Source organism: Macadamia integrifolia, unplaced genomic scaffold (assembly GCF_013358625.1).
Source record: "Macadamia integrifolia cultivar HAES 741 unplaced genomic scaffold, SCU_Mint_v3 scaffold3091, whole genome shotgun sequence".
NCBI lineage: Eukaryota > Viridiplantae > Streptophyta > Magnoliopsida > Proteales > Proteaceae > Macadamia > Macadamia integrifolia.
In genome coordinates, this window is record NW_024869197.1 from 12,714 (window position 1) to 29,320 (window position 16,607).

Consider the following 16,607-nt stretch of genomic DNA (forward strand, 5'->3'; position numbering starts at 1 on the left):
TAAGCACTTCACCACCCTAGCAATCTCCACTCTCCCCACTATCCCGTTCTTCCCAACTTTGGGTCTTAAAGCTACCTTCAAATCTTCAACCAGCATCACTGCATTCATCTTTTGTTCTGCATGGAGTGGCCATGCAATCAATGGTACTCCATGAACCACACTATCTAAGGTTGAATTCCAGTCATAATGGGTGAGAAATCCTCCCTTTTGAGACATGGCTAAGCACTTGTATCTGAGGAGCCCATGAGGGTACCGCCAAACCCCTTCCTTTTGTCCTCTCTAAGAAACCCTATGGCAAGAAACTCAAAGGGTCTTCTTTAGTATTTTGGGCACCTAAATAGGTAGTATTAGGACTCTTGACAACTTATAAGAATCTTTGTTCACTAAGCTCCAATCCCAACGCCAATTCATTAAACTGCTCCCGTGAGAGGGCTCCACCACTTCCAAATGAAACAAACAAGATGGAATTAGTAGGTGTAAGATCAAACACCAAGAAACACGAATAATAAAGAGACAATAGATCCATACGACACAGAGATTTAACGAAGTTCACATACAAGGGTGGTGTGCTACGTCCTCGGGCGAAGAAGAAGATGATTCACTATGCAGAAGAGAAATTACACCCTAGCAATAGCGAAGAAAAACTCGCCCTTAAACCCTAGCTCGAAAAACCCCAAAATACATTGACTTTCTCAACAAATAATAATACATTATATATACTCCAAATCGTGGGTCGATCCATCAGGTCGTGGTCGATCCGGTTGAACCATACCGCGGAGACTATGCCCCCGCACCCCCATACGAGATCAGTGATGGGCTCCAGGCTTGGGCCTATCAGCCCAACCCCTCTGCTTCCATCACAAATCTCAGAAATTTTCCTATTTGGGTCGCCACCAAAATATATCAGATCAGGTCAATCTTCAAAACGGGTCAAGAATTCAAGACAAACTTAACAGTAGGTTGATTGTTCAACCACCCAAGGCACTTAGAAATATCAGCACCATCCCCAGAACTATTTTGTGTTAGTGACCTGATTAGGTATATGGGTGGCACACTTGGGTCTCCACCTTCCTTCAAAGCCTTAATGGCACCAGCTTCCATCTCCGTGAAGCTATTGAACAGGACACCATCAGCCAATTTGAAACGCTTGGAATGGTATAAAGTCCATGTGTATACCTTACTTTGTCTATCTCGGAGTGAGTCCATCAAATCTCTTCCTCCAGCACACATCCAGGAAATTGCATTAGTTCAGGTAGGTCTCTATATTCCCAAGAGTGCAATTCGTTGAGCTTGGGCAAATGGTGGTACAATGACAACACCATGACCGTTGTGGGGAAGAAGATATAAGAAGGAACATTGAATTTCCTAGCCACGTCAAATGCATCTAAGCCAAAGAGATCAACAACCAAGGTAGTGATGGTAGTTGTGGCAGTTAAGACCTTAAGAGATTCAGGTAGTGAAGGGAGGGAACAAAGTATCTTGAGATAGATACGAGTTTCGACCTTTGTATCCTTGGAGAGGTCATCAAGGTTAACCGGTGAGAGAAAAATGGAATCGATGCACTTGGGGAGGCTATCTAGGATTTCTTTCTGGGCTATGGTTGAAGAACCATCAGTTGGGATTGTAATAGTGAAGGAAAAGTCATGGGCTTGAACGAATTTCTTTGCAAATTCAACAAGGGGGATGAGATGTCCCATTCCTGGAGAAGGTAGAATGACAATGTGTGGAGTTTGTTTTACTCCATCCATGGTGCTTATGCTTTCAACGTTGAAGGCATAGAGAAATTGGAGAAGGAAGTGGCTTCTGCGTTTGTGATCTGTGCGATATGTATTTTGTAGGGTTGAAGAACAAGGAATGGGGGGAGGGCTATATATAGATTGACCCTGCGCTCCCAATATTCTCTCTCTCTCTCTCTCTCTCTCTCTCTCTCTCTCTCTCTCTAAGTTTGGAGTTAGCCATTGATCTGGTGATAAAAGCTCAACCGTGATAGGAGTTAGCTTATTAGATATTAAATTCTGATAGTTCCATGGGAGTTACACGACTCATTAGCTTGCTTCTATAAAATAATTGATACGACAGAATTTATCACCGAATAAAGCAAGGACACGTGGCAACCGAGGGAGGGACGCGTGTCACCCATCCGATAGAGGCCGCAAAGCTCCAAACCACGTGAAGGGAAGGTTCCTGAATGGGCAAGGCTCCAAACCACGTGATGGGAAGATTCCCGAAGGGGGTTTCTAAAACCCTAGGCCCAACAACCCTATAAGAGGAAACTAAAAAGGGACCTAGGGGCAGTACGCCGACACCCACCATTACTCTTGTGAATACACTGTTCTACCGGTCACTAACTTAGGTATCAGAGGACTAATCCTGGAGATACCTCTGGGCCTCTGCCTTCTGTGCTTGTGCAAGATTAGCTCATAGGGGATTTCGGCAGTAACAGATTGGCATCGTTCGTGGGAACGACAGTAATGGTGGGGAAAATCTACAACCGTAAGAAAACAAGAGCAGCGCCGAGCATAAACATGGACGAGGAGGAACCTTCAGGAGGGCTCCCTTCCTCGATGAAAATCAGTGAAGAACGGGGAAACGATGATCGAAAAGGTTTCGCGAGGAACCAGCGTTCTACCAGATATTGGGTGAGCAAAGTTAGTAATCCTCCACCCCCTCCTAGGGAGCAGGAATATGTGACAAGGGAGCAGTTCGAAGCCCTTCAGGAGAAGTATAACCGAATGGCCGAGGTAATGAAGGAGGTCTCCAAAGCCGTCTCTCAGAAGACCGACGGAGCACCGCAAGGCCCCCATATCCAGCCAGAGCACGTTTAAGACGAGGACCGAAGTAGTACAAGATCGATAAGGTTCGATCGAAATCATCCAAACTGAATAATGAGGGAAAGCCCTGCACCTAAAGAAATGACGCGACGTGACGTCAGGACCAGGCATGGGGAACCACGCCAAGGAGATGGACAGAGACACGAGGACACGGGGTTGAAGTAGATGATCCTAGACCTGAAAAACGAGATCATGAAGGTAGTGAAAAACCAGACAGGAACTCGCAAGCCAGACCTCACTAATGACACTGCTCTAGCCGATGAGGTCATAAGGGATCTGCTCCCGATCGGTTTTTACTTTCCCAAATATGACACCTATAATGGGTCTGGGGACCCCATCGACCATCTGGAAGGCTTCAAGGTTGCTATGCAGTTCCATTGAGTCTTGAAAAACATCATGTGTCGCGCCTTGCCTTTGACGTTTAGAGGAGTGGCAAGGCTGTGGTACAACCGCTTGCTGACGAAATCGATCCACAGCTTCAGGGATTTAAGTTACTTCTTTGTGAAGGGATTCTCCAGTAGCCAACCCCTTCAGAAGACCACGTTGAACCTGACTAACATCAAGCAACATGAAGGGGAGTCACTGCAAAACTACATGAAGCGCTTCTAGCAAGAGAAGATCATGATCAGAGATTTGGACCCGAAAGAAGAGTTCACCGCCCTGCTGGGAGGCATCAAGGATAAGGAGCTAAAAAGGTCTTTGGCAAAGCATACACCAAGGAACCTAGCCGATTTGAGGACTCGGTGTGATAAGTACATCTAGATGGAAGAAACCCTCCAAGCCGATGAAGAAGCTGAAGAGAAGATGCGAAGGAAAAAATATCTGGAGCTGATGACAAACCTTCCAAAGAAGGCAAAAGATGAAAGTCCGAACGTGGTTGGGCACCCAGTCCACCGAAGAAGTTCGAGAAATATGCGCCCCTGAACCGAAAATGAACGGATGTGCTTATGCAGATAAAGGACTCCCCGGATGCCAAAGCTATGAAGTGGCTAAGGAAGGTGGGACGACACCCTGAGAGACGCAATATAGACAAATATTGTCACTTCCACAGGGACCACGGCCACGACACCGAAGATTGTTGGCACCTGAAAGAGGAAATAGAAGGAATGATCTGAAAAAGATATCTAGGCCGATTCGTAGACCGCGAAAAGGAGGATGCCCAAGATGGTAATAACCATACGGATAACCGCCGTAGAGACGGTAGAGGCCGCCATAAAAGATGGGGACTAGCCCGTAGAGGCAATCAGGAATGGCAAAGGTACCGGACACCCGAGGAAGCTGACCATAGCCTCCGGGACGAAAATAAAAGCCCAACTAGGGTTATAACGACAATCTGTGGAGGCCTAGCCGCTGAAGAAAGTTCAGTCTCGGCTAAGAAAGAAAAAGCCTATGCGAGAAGAGTGCATTTGGCTGAATGGTCGAACAAGAAGGCGAAGACAGGGACGGTTATTTTCTTCTCAGATGACGACCTGGAAGGGGTGCACACACCACACGACGATGCCCTAGTAATCACCATGACCATAGCCAATTGCAGAGCAAAAAGGATCTTGGTGGATAAAGGCAGTTCAACTGATATCCTGTTCCTTGAAGCTTTCCAGAAGATGGGCCTGGATGAGGGAAAGCTAAAGAAGGTCGAACACCCGTTGCAAGGATTCTCCAGTGCCCCGATCAAAGTGGAGTGATCGATTGAGTTGCCAGTAAGAGCCAGCACCGGAGACCGCCAAGTAACAGCCATGATCAACTTCCTGGTAGTAGGTATTACTTTGACATACAACGCCATACTAGGGAGAGTTGGTTTAAACCTGCTAAAGGCTGTTGTCTCCACTCCACACCTCAAGATGAAGTTTCCAACCAAGAATGGTGTCGGTAAATGTCGAGGCGATCAGGAGGCATCCCGGAGGTGCTACGCCACCACCTTATGTGGGAAAGAAAAGGCGGGCAAGGTGCTCCCGATAGAAGATCTGCGCGACGACACCAATTATCAAAGGTAGAAACCGACTGAGGAGCTAATATAGGTTGAAGCCGAAGAGGGGGATAATACTCGCCAATTCCAAGTGGGGGCTACAATGCCAAGGCAACAACGAGAAAAACTCATCTCATTCCTCTGAGACAATTCTGAAGTCTTCGCCTAGTTAGCCTTGGATATGCCTGAAATAGATCGAGAAGTAATGGAGCATCATCTGAGTGTCAACCTGACTAAGAAGCCAGTACAGCAGAAGAAGAGGACCTTCGCCCGCCCCCGAAAGGCAGCGGAAGATAGATGAGGTAGAGAACTTGCTGAAGGGCTAGTTCATCCATGAAATCCAATACCCGGAGTGGATATCTAATGTGGTGATGGTCCCAAAGGCAAATGGGAAGTGGAGGATCTGCATCAAATTCATCGATCTGAACAAGGCCTGCCCAAAGGACGGCTACCCCATGCCGAAGATAGACCTCCTCATCGATGCCACAGTAGGACACGAGGAACTAAGCTTTATGGATGCATACTCAGGGTACAATCAGATTTAGATGTCTGAGGCCGATGTCCTGAAGACATCCTTCGTGACCGAGGGGGGATTGTATTGTTATGAAGTCATGTCCTTCGGACTAAAAAACACAGGCGCCACCTATCAAAGGTTGGTGAATAAGATCTTCAAGGGGATGATTGGAAAAACCATGGAGGTATACGTGGATGACATGCTTGTAAAAATTTTGAAGGCAGAACACCATATTCGAGACCTAGAAAATGTGTTCCAGGTGCTGAGGCAGTACGGCATGAAGCTGAATCCGATAAAGTGTGCATTCGGAGTAGCATCGGGAAAGTTTCTCAGCTTTATTGTCTCGGAGAAAGGAATTGAAGTCAATTCGATGAAAATACAGGCCATCCGAGATATGATGTCACCACAGAATGTGAAGCAAGTCCAGGAGCTAACAAGTAGAGTCGTCGCCCAAGGACGGTTCATGTCTCGGTTGGCTGACAAGTGCCTCCCTTTCTTTAAAGCCTTGAAGGGATCCAAAAAGTTCAAATAGACGGAGGAATACGAAAAGCCCTTCGAACAACTGAAGGAGTACTTGGCCGCACCCCCACTGCTGACGAAGCCAAATACGGGGGATATCTTGCAGTTATACCTAGCTGTATCGGCAGTGCCAGTAAGTGCAGTACTGATAAAGGAAGAAGGAAGACAACAACGACTAATATATTACATCAGTCAAACACTTTTGGATGCAGAAACGAGATACATAAAAGTGAAAAAAGTAACATACGCCCTGGTGATAGCGGCAAGAAAGTCGAGCCCTATTTCCAGTCGCACATGGTGTGTGTGCTCATAGACCAACCACTGAAGAAGATACTACATATGCCGGATATGTCCAGCCACCTAGTAAATCGGGCCATAGAATTGGGAGAATTTGACATCCAGTACAAGTCGAGAACCGTAATAAAAGCACAGGCTCTAGTGGACTTCATAGCCGAGATAACACTCTTAGATGAACCCCAGGAGTCTGTCAAGGCTTGGGCGAAAAGGACTTGGGCATTGTATGTGGATGGTGCATCCAACAGCGCGGGAAGCGGCACTGGGATCATACTTGTTAGCCCCGAAGAATTCAAAATCAAGTATGCAATACGGTTCGACTTCGATGCCTCCAACAATGAAGCTGAGTACGAAGCCCTAATAGTCAAAATAAATTTGGCACGGGCCTTGATGGTACAGGAGTTAGTAGTGCACAGTGACTCACAGCTCATGGTGCTACAGGTGAATGGGGACTATGAAGCCAAGGAACAAAGGATGGCCAAATACTTGAAGATGGTGCGAGAGAAAGTAACAGCCTTCAAGGAGTGCGAGGTAAGGCAGGTGCCGTGGGCGAAGAATTCCAGGGCAGATGTGCTGTCACAATTGCCACCTCTGACTTCACAGACCTTAGGCGATTAGTGTACTTTGAAGTATTATCTCATCCAACCACCGAAGAACCACGAGAGGTATTACCCGCAGGCGAATACGGCCCTAGCTGGATGGATGCCATAATTGAATACCTGAAGGAAGGAACACTCTCTGGGAACAGGGACGAGGCAAGGAAGGTACGAATGCGGTCAACACACTTCCTTTTAAAGGACGAGACGCTGTACAAAATAGGGTTCACCACGTCGTACCTCAAGTGCCTGAACCCTGTCGATGATGAGTACGCACTCCGAGAAATGCATGAAGGGATATGCGGCCAACACCTGGGAGCCCGAGGCTTGGCCCATAAAGTACTGCGGCAAGGCCTATTCTGGCCGACAATGAGGAAGGTCGTAGAATCGTTCATCAGGAAGTGCGTTAAGTGTCAGATGTTCACCCCTGTCCCCAGGCTGCATTATACCGAGCTCTCATCCCTATCAAGCCCAATACCATTCGCCATGTGGGGAATGGACATCCTGGGCCCGTTCCCCCTGGCCATAAGACAAAGAAAGTTTGTAGTGGTGGCGGTAGACTACTTCACGAAATGGGCAGAGACCGAAGCATTGGCGACGATATCCGAAAAAAATGTAAGGGACTTCTTCCAGAGGGCGGTAGTCTATTGATTCGGAATCCCTCGGGTGGTGGTAACAGACAATGGAACTTAGTTCGCCAACCCGACTTTTGGCTTGTTTTGTGATGCCCTCAACATTAACCACAGGAAAACATCTGTCGGTTATCCATCAACCAACGGATTGACAAAGGTAACCAACCGTACCCTGCTCCAAGGAATAAAGAAGAGACTGGATGATGCCAAAGGGTTATGGGCAAAAGAGTTGTACAACATTATCTGGGCTTATCGCACGACTGAGAGGTCAGCCACCGGATAAACACCCTTCATTTTAAATTACGGCACCGAAGCTGTACTCCTGGTGGAGGTAGGAGCCGTAACCCACCGGATTCAGTACTACAATGAAGAAGAAAACGATAAAGGACTTTGAGCTAATTTAGACCTCTTGACTGAAGTCAGAGACACCTCGCAAGAAAGGATCGCCGCCTACTAGCAGTGGATTGCGAGGTACTATAACTCCAAAGTCCAAAAGAACGAGTTCAAAATGGGTGGCCTCATCCTCAGAAGGGCTGAAGTATCAGACCCAAGGCATCAAGGAAAGCTAACTCCAAATTGGGAAGGTCCTTACAGAGTCTCGAGTATAATACGACCAGGGTCCTATCATCTGGAGATTACAGGGGGAGAAAAGGTACCCCAATCATGGAACTCGAAGAACTTGAGGAAATTCTACCAATAGAACATTTACATTTCATAATTTTTTCCTAAGCACTTCCAAATTGTAACTCTCCATCCAAAACACTCCAAAAGATTTCCATCTCATAAATATATGAGTTGACTTACGGCTATCACTTCCCGATGGTTGCAAATATAAGGCACTCCCTTCGGTCTGGCGCTCAGGCTGAAGCCAAGAAAACATGATCGAAAGAATAACCTTGGTTGGGAGCTCAGGCCAAGGCAGAGCAGTCCTGACCAGACAACTTAGATAGGACCCTAGTTGGGAGCCGACAACAGGTAGGTGTTATGAAGGAAGCACCTACGGCAGGGGAAGACACCCAAGGTTCGTGGGAGCCTCGGCATTTATTCCCTCACCATCGAACCAATGGCTCAACAAGACCGAACCTTGTGAAAAAGGTTAGCTCCCACAGCCACTTAAATAAGAGCTTCGGCCTTCATACCTCCACTCGTAGGCCAAAAAGCTGAAACACCCCATCGGTTCGGTATTAGTCTTTGGGATTATAAAAAAGAACTTGAATGAGAGCTTCGACCTTCATACCTTACCTATAGGCTGAAGATCTGAAAAATCCCTTAGGATTCAGAATCGGTCTTTGGGATTACAAAAAAAAAAAACGCAAGTCGGAAAGACAACATAAAAGAGAGGCAACATTTCATTCATGAAGCCCGAATGACAAAATTACAAAAAAAAAACCAAAGGCTAAGTTACAAAGTGGCCTCATGAAGCGTCTACTCGAGGGATGGCCTCGACTCGGCATTGTTGGCAGCATCTGCATCAGAGTCTCCTCTCCCAAGGGTAAGAGGGACCTCACGAGAATCATGGGCCCCCTCTCCCTCACTGCCGCTGTCCTCGCCATCTGTAACATTGATGGAGGTAGGAGCTGCATCGGTGTCCTCAAAGATAAGGCCACTCCCCTCGAAGGACACCTTGGGATGATGTTCGAGGACCCAATCTCGAACATCGGTTACACCCATGATGAATTCGGGGGCGATGGCACACTTTACCACCTCCTTAAAGTCCTCAAAGGACTTATAGCTCTCAATGGCTCAGGTTTTGGCCTCCCTCAACTTCATGACCATCTGCGCCTCCAGCTCTCAGAGCTTCTGATCTCTCTCCTTCTGTGCGCACAGGAAGTCGGCCTCCAGATGCTCCACTTTGTCAAGGAGGACTGTGCGCTTCTTGTCGAGGGCTGACTTTTCATGCTGGACTCCTCGAGGTCCCTGGCCAGGGCTTTGGTCCAGTTAGTCAGCTGGCCAACTTGGTTCTGAGCCTGAAAGAGATCAACAGTAAAAAAAAAAAAAAAAAAAGAAAAGGAAAAAATTTCTAAAGGCCGAAGACCGAAGATTACCGCTGCCATAAACATGCAAGTGCTTGTTATCATTACCTTGGTCCCTTGGCTTTGGGCCTCGGCCACGTCTCCTGGCAAGCTCCCCTTCTGGATGAGCTCTTGGGTAACCCACCCGATGGTCAGTGTCTCGCCCTCCTTAATGGACCACCGAGGGACGAACCCAACTTTGACCCAAGAATGACTGCCCCTCAGACTTCAGAAGTCGACACCAGGGGAAGAGGCCCTCGGAGGAGATGCATCACGGAATGGGGCCTCAAGAGCCTGAACTGCCTCGGCGGTAGGGCCTTCGGATCTAGGCTTCTTCCTTGGGAGGGCCTGGGAAGTCGAAGCCCCTCTTTTCTTGCCTTTCGGATGCTTCTGCTGGGCGTCTCTGGCCCTGGCCTCCTTCAGTTGGGCCTGTCTCTCGGCCACGGCCGCTCTTGCTTCTGCTTTCGAAATTTACACTGTAGAAAAGAAGATAAAGATTAGTACGAGAATGTTAAATTTGAAACAAAAGCAGTTACAAACCTAGGACTCACCCGGGCTAAGCCCGAATTAGAAGAGAAAGGCATCTGACTGGAGGCTACTGGACTTGACAGGCCGACGGAGGGTCTTGTCCTTAGCCATCGACAGTGACTCTACATCTGTCCTGAAGGGGGTAGGTGCAGAGTTCACGTCCTTCAGGTCTGGGATGTCCCAAGTGTTACCGAAGGGGAACCCTTCGGACACCCTCACGAAAAAGAACTTCAACTTCCAACTGTGTATCGAGGTTGGGTATCAATTAAAAAATCAGAGGTCTTTCCTAGGGCAGAAGTAGTACCAGCGTGAGTCCCCTTGCTGGAACCAAGAGACAAACAGTTGAGGAAGAGTGGAAGGGAGAGCGGTCTCCCATCCGAGAGAAGAAGACAATGAAACTCAGGACTTGCCGCCACCCGTTCGGGGTCAGCTGGGCTGAAGAGATGCCATAGTGCCGGAACACTTGGCTGAAGTAAGGATGAAGGGGGAGCCGAAGCCCGGCCTTAAAGGCATCCCGATAGAAGCAAAGCTCCTCAGGATTTCGGTAGCTTGCTCTATCTTCGGGCCTCAGTACCCGAAGGATGAACTCGTCCGGTATGCCACATGACATGCGGAGCTCCATCAACTCCTTTTCGTTCATAGTCGAAACTATATTCCTGGCTTCGACCTCCAGGGACTTATTTCCTGGGCCCTGGACTCGAGAAGCCCCTCCCTAATACCTTCACCGCTCATGTCACTGGCGGTAGAGGACGAGGAGACATCCGAAGATGTGGATGTGGAGGACGAATCCGAGGACATCCATCAGACCCGATAGGGACTACGACGCCTAGAGACCAAACCCTCGGATGACGAGGGGCCACTACCTAAAGAGCTAGACATGACTTACTTCTGAATGGCTAGTAAAACCAAAAGTCAGAGGAAGTTAAGGACGAAGGATGAATGGTCAGAGAAATGGGTAGAAGATGACAAAATGAGAGAGTGTGACACTATTTGTAGGCAACGGTGCATTGATATGACTCCCTAGCATCATTAAATGTAGTACACGTCATCTACGTGTGATTCTCGAAGTACACTCTAGCAAAGCGCACAAGCATATCACCACGCTTGGACTTGCACTGACCTAACCGAAGGTTATAATCTCGGTTGGGATCTCGTGCTAAGGCCGAGTGAACCTGAGCAAAGGTCACAACACTAATAAGGGTGCTCAGGCGAAGGCAGAGTAGACCTGACTGAAGGTCACAATCTTGGTTGGGAGCTCAGGCAAAGGCTGAGTGGACCTGACCGAAGGTCAAAACCTCGGTAGGGAGCTCAGGCGAAGGCCGAGTGGACCTAACTGAAGGTCACTACCACGGTAGGGGGCTCAGGCAAAGGCCGAGTAGACCTGATCGAAAATCACAACCTTGGTAGGGAGCTCAGGCGAAGGTCGAGTGAACCTGACCAAAGGTCACCACCCTAGTAGGGTGCTTAGGCGAAGGCCGAGTAGACATGATCGAAGGTCACAATCTCAGTTGGGAGCGTAGGAAAAGGTCGAGTGGACCTGACCGAAGGTCAAAACCTCGGTAGGGAGCTCAGGGGAAGGTCGAGTGGACCTAACCGAAGGTCACAACCTTGGTAGGGAGCTCAAGAGAAGGCCGAGCAGACCTAACTGAAGGTCACTACCACGGTAGGGGGCTCAAGCAAAGGCCGAGTGGACCTGACCGAAGATCACAACCTCGGTACGGAGCTCAGGCAAAGGCCGAGTGGACCTTACTGAAGGTCACAACTTCAGTAGGGGGCTCAGGCGAAGGTCGAGTGGACCTGACCAAAGGTCACAACATCAGTACGGAGCTCAGGCAAAGGCCGAGTGGACCTGACCGAAGGTCACCACCTTGGTACAGAGCTCAGGAAAAGGCCGAGTGGACCTTACTGAAGGTCACAACCTCGGTAGGGGGCTCAAGCGAAGGTTGAGTGGACTTGTCCAAAGGTCACAACCTCATTACGGAGCACAGGAAAAGGCCGAGTGGACCTTACCGAAGGTCACTACCTTGGTACAGGTCTCAGCCAAAGGCCGAGTGGTCCTGACCGAAGGTCACTACCTCGGTAGGGGGCTCAGGCAAATGCTAAGTGGATCTGACCGAAGGTCACTACCTAGGTGAGGGGTCATGCTAAGGCCGAGTGAACCTGACCGATGGTCACAATCTCGGTTAGGAGCTCGTGCCAACGCTAAGTGAACCTGACTGAAGGTCGGAACCTCGGTTGGTGTCTCAAGCTAGAACCGTACATAACCAACCAAATGCCATGTTTTCGCGACGAACGCTGAAACCGAAGATCGAAGGGGCACTCAAGATAAATTAGATGGATACTCCCACTGAATGAGCCTCCTAGTTGAAGTAAGGAGGTTGCTGATACGGCATAATTTATCACCGAATAAAGTGAGGACACGTGGCAACCGAGGGAAGGACATGTGTCGCCCATCAGATAGAGGCCGCAAGGCTCCAAACCACGTGAATGGAAGGTTCCTGAAGGGGCAAGGCTCCAAACCACGTGAGGGGGAAGATTCCTGAAGGGGGTTTCCGAAACCCTAGGCCCAACAACCCTATAAGAGGAAACCGAAAAGGGACCCAGGGGAGGTACGCCGACACCCACCATTACTTACTCCTGTGAATACACTGTTCTACCGGTCACTAACTTAGGCATCAGAGGACTAATCCCGAAGATAACACTGGGCCTTTGCCTTCTGTGCTTGTGCAGGATTAGCTCATAGGGGATTTCGACAGTAACAATAATATAATATAATATAATATAATGCAATATAATATAATATATGTGTGTTTGTGTGGTACAAGTGTATGTATATCATTATTTTAGCCACATGAATGTAAGTCATCTAAATAATCCAATTTATTTATGGGTCCTCCTTGCATCACAAGAAACTTCGTGTGCATTGCAGCTCTAATTTTTTATTATTTATTTGGTGCTTTTGGATGGCACACTTCCTTCTTGACTTACTTATTTTTATTTATCATGGAGCTTGTGGGTGGATACATTGCAATTCTTTCATTTGTTTTAATTTTTAATTTATTATCAAGCACTTATTATCTGTCAAGTGTTGGACATGTACTTCGCAACTATAAGGAAATATCTAGATGAGATAAGCTTTCTCCAATATTGCATGAACTTTACATTTATTTTCCTTTTGAAGTTTGGTACATGTCATCTATATTTTCTGAAAACAAGTATGGTACCTACCACATAATGATTGTTCTAAAAAATTAAAAATAAAAAGAGATATATTCAGAGATGGTGAATTCTTAAAAATAAAATGTAAAGCTGATGCAATTCTTGCAATGTCAATCCTTGAGTTGGCATTACCTCACTGTACAGTTCAGACCCAATGTATCCTCGTGGGGTAGCATTTAAAAAAAAAAAAAAAAACACTGGCAACGAAGGTAAAGACGGCCACGACTTTAGGATTATGTTAGAAAGCCAAGAAAAGAAAAGAAAAAAAAAGATTAAAAATTTGCTTCCAAAAAGCCTAGAAGTCTCGAATTGCTTCCAAAAATTTGAGTTGGCACCCCTCTATTACAGTGTTGAGATCCCTTTCTATCCTTGTTAGGGTAGCACTTTCAAAATAATAAAAAATAAAAAGAAAGGGGGACACTACTTGAGTTGGCATGGCCCCACTACATAGTTTCATAATGGTGACATTATTTTGAGGGCGTCACTCTTGAAATGTTTTGTCCAAACTTCTTTCATTCATAACCTTCACAGGGTAGACCTAATGAAAGATGTTTCAAAGAGTATTATATTTTAAATTTTTTAAAAGGAGATCAATAGCTAGCAAGTATTCAATTAACCTAAAGCATATCTCGTCTCGTTGATGATATAATGGAGTTGTCTATATCTGAAAATCATTCTATCCAAATTGTGAGTAGATGACATGAATTGGATTTGATAAATCCTACCTGGAACAAATCTCAAAAGGGATAAATATTAAGGATTCCAAAAATAAATATGCAGCTGTGTGTAATGGTTTTCACAAGCAGAAGTGGCAAATTATTTGGATTCTCAATTATCATCCGTCATTTAAGTTATCATTTAGATATTCTAGAAACCATAAAACTTCGCCCTCAAAACTTATTGAGAAACAAAAGCTAATAAAGTTCTTGTTAGTAGATTAATTACTTTTTTTTTCGTCAATTAAAATGTCAAAAAATTGTACTATAGAAAAGTAGAAAAGTTATAAGATTAACATCAGGGCATACCCAGATGGAATACAATCCCAAAGAGAAACAATTTTCCACCTTTGACATTGCGATCAATAGGAAGATCTTATCCCTATATGACGAATCAAAGAAAAACACTTATTTGAATCTGAATCTTGATCAACCCATAATGTCCCATGTCATCTTTTCTTGTAAGAAAGAAGGAAGAGAGCTGTTAGAAGAAGAGAAACAAGACTATGCAGTTAGTCGCCTTTGCTAATGAATCTACAGCTAAATTTGCCTTCGCTGAAATAATGCATAATTTTTCAGTCCTTAGTAGATAGGAAAGGTGTCAAAACATTCCAGTCTTGAACAATAAATCAATGGATTTCGTTCTTTAGTTGAACACACAGCACCACAGCTATAGAATCAGTTTCAATCCATAATTTGGTTGCCAATCCTGCGTGATAATTAGTTTTAATCCCAAGCTAATCAATAATAGCAATAAATACACAGCTCTTGTAATCTCTAAAACTCTCTCCAGCACCCTACCTCTTTGGATTATCTAGAGCACCCATCAAGATTATGTTTCACCCAATCAAATCGTAGCAAAAATCAAAATATTTAATCCCTTGGAGGTAAGGATGTGAATTTGAAATCGAAATTGTTTATCAAAATCGAACGAAACCGTTTACATCTAAACCGTGAAATCGTTTATTAAATGGTTCAGTTTTGGTTTTAAAATTAAAACCATGAATCGATTTTGGTGAATACTTGGTAAGTTTAAGTCATTCAATGTTAAGTTTACATACATCTTAATAAAAAAAATTTAAGTTTACATCAAAGTATCAAACAACTATTAAAGAAGGCATATACCAATAAACTATTCAATTCAATATTATAATTTACATCCATTTCACTAAAAATTTTAAAGGTAAAGAAGTTGTTTGGATAAAATGTTAGAAAACATAGGAAAATCGTTTATAAATGGTTTTAGTTCTCATATATGAAACCGTTTATTAAATTATTCGGTTTTGATTTTACCTGAAAATTCTTGTACCGAACCGAATTGCATCATTTACACTGAAACTGAACTAATTAACTTTTCTTTTTGGTAAAGGAACTGAACTGATTAACACCCTTACTTGGAGGATCTAAGCTAAAGGGCACAATCAACCCGAAAGATCTTATGCAAAGTGAGATCCCTAAAGGAAGAAATAGAGCCAAATGATTTTGGGTTCATCTCTCTCAAATCTCAACGCACCATTCTGAAAATTTGATTAACTAATTTTAATCCTTCATGTCTGTGACATCCTCACACCCTTTAGCAGGTTAATTAATTACTTCAGTTTAACTGAAATGCCAAATAAAATAAGACAATAAAAGGGCATTCTAGAAATGATTTTAAACTTTGAATCGGGGTTTGAATTGGTCACTTCAGATTCTGATCCAAATCATCAGAATTGGCCATAGTCAACTGTCGTAGGTCCTAAAAATCTTAGAATCAGTCCTTCATCTTTGAAAACCCAGGGATCTGTTCCCAAAAACCTAGAATCAGTCATGTCCAGAATTGAAGATCGATCATGACCGATTCCAATTCAAATCGGACAATTTTACTGTTACTGCTCGAAGTAAAAGAGAAGGATGATGAAAAGAAATGCTAGCTTTGAAGGTTTTAGGCCTTTTACTAGTTGATCACTGTAAAACACTCAGACGACTGATTTTTTTGTCCAATTACAATATTTGAAATAATACATTACAATGATGTAGGTACATCACCACAAGCACCTGAATTGGTAATTATTATTTGAATGGTCAGGAAAGACAGAAATAACGAATGAAAAAGTTTTTGGTACTTTTTCAAAATAATACAATGTGTATCTTAAATCGGTTCCTAACACCTATTCTTGGTCTGGGTTCCCCCTTTAAATGGAATTTTGGATGGTATCTAGAATATCATTCTTTTAGAAATTTTGGGTACAAGTGTTTCCCTTATCTTGGAGACTGCCGCAAAGTAAAATTAGTGGCACGTCATGTTTGATGAAGCACACTTTTCATATGCTAATCCTCTTCATTACTCCACTTACTCAGGTTGTGTAGAATCCATCTCTTTTGACTCACCTGAATCCTCCATGAGAGAGAGAGACAGAGAGAGAGAGGGGGATGCGGCAAAATCTGGGGTCTCAAGCACTGTGGTTGATTTCCCTTCTCATATTTTAGAAGAGTTAGCTAGTGACACTATGACTAGGCCCATATTTCGCATTTTATAAGTGCGATTTAAGGTCCTTACTGATGACAAATCCGAAGGTGGGGGTTCCAATCTCCATGGTGTGGGACTGATTTTATCGAGTCTTGATTCTTGTTCTCCTTCAATTATCTAGTTTTAATGTATTTGAATTTTTAAGAGAGAGAGAGAGAGACTTTTAATGAACTAAAAATTTCAACCTGATTTCTCTTTATACAGTTAAAATAAACAATAGAATAGCAACATTAAAAAAAAAAAAAAAGGAAAGTGAAATTTTTTTTTTAAATTT

The 16,607-nt window shown here is 44.8% G+C and overlaps 1 pseudogene; it reads right to left on the reverse strand.

The window, feature by feature from the left end:
- Nucleotides 1-7: 7 nt before the first annotated feature.
- LOC122067732 lies at nt 8-1,748 on the reverse strand (annotated as a pseudogene).
- Nucleotides 1,749-16,607: the final 14,859 nt, after the last annotated feature.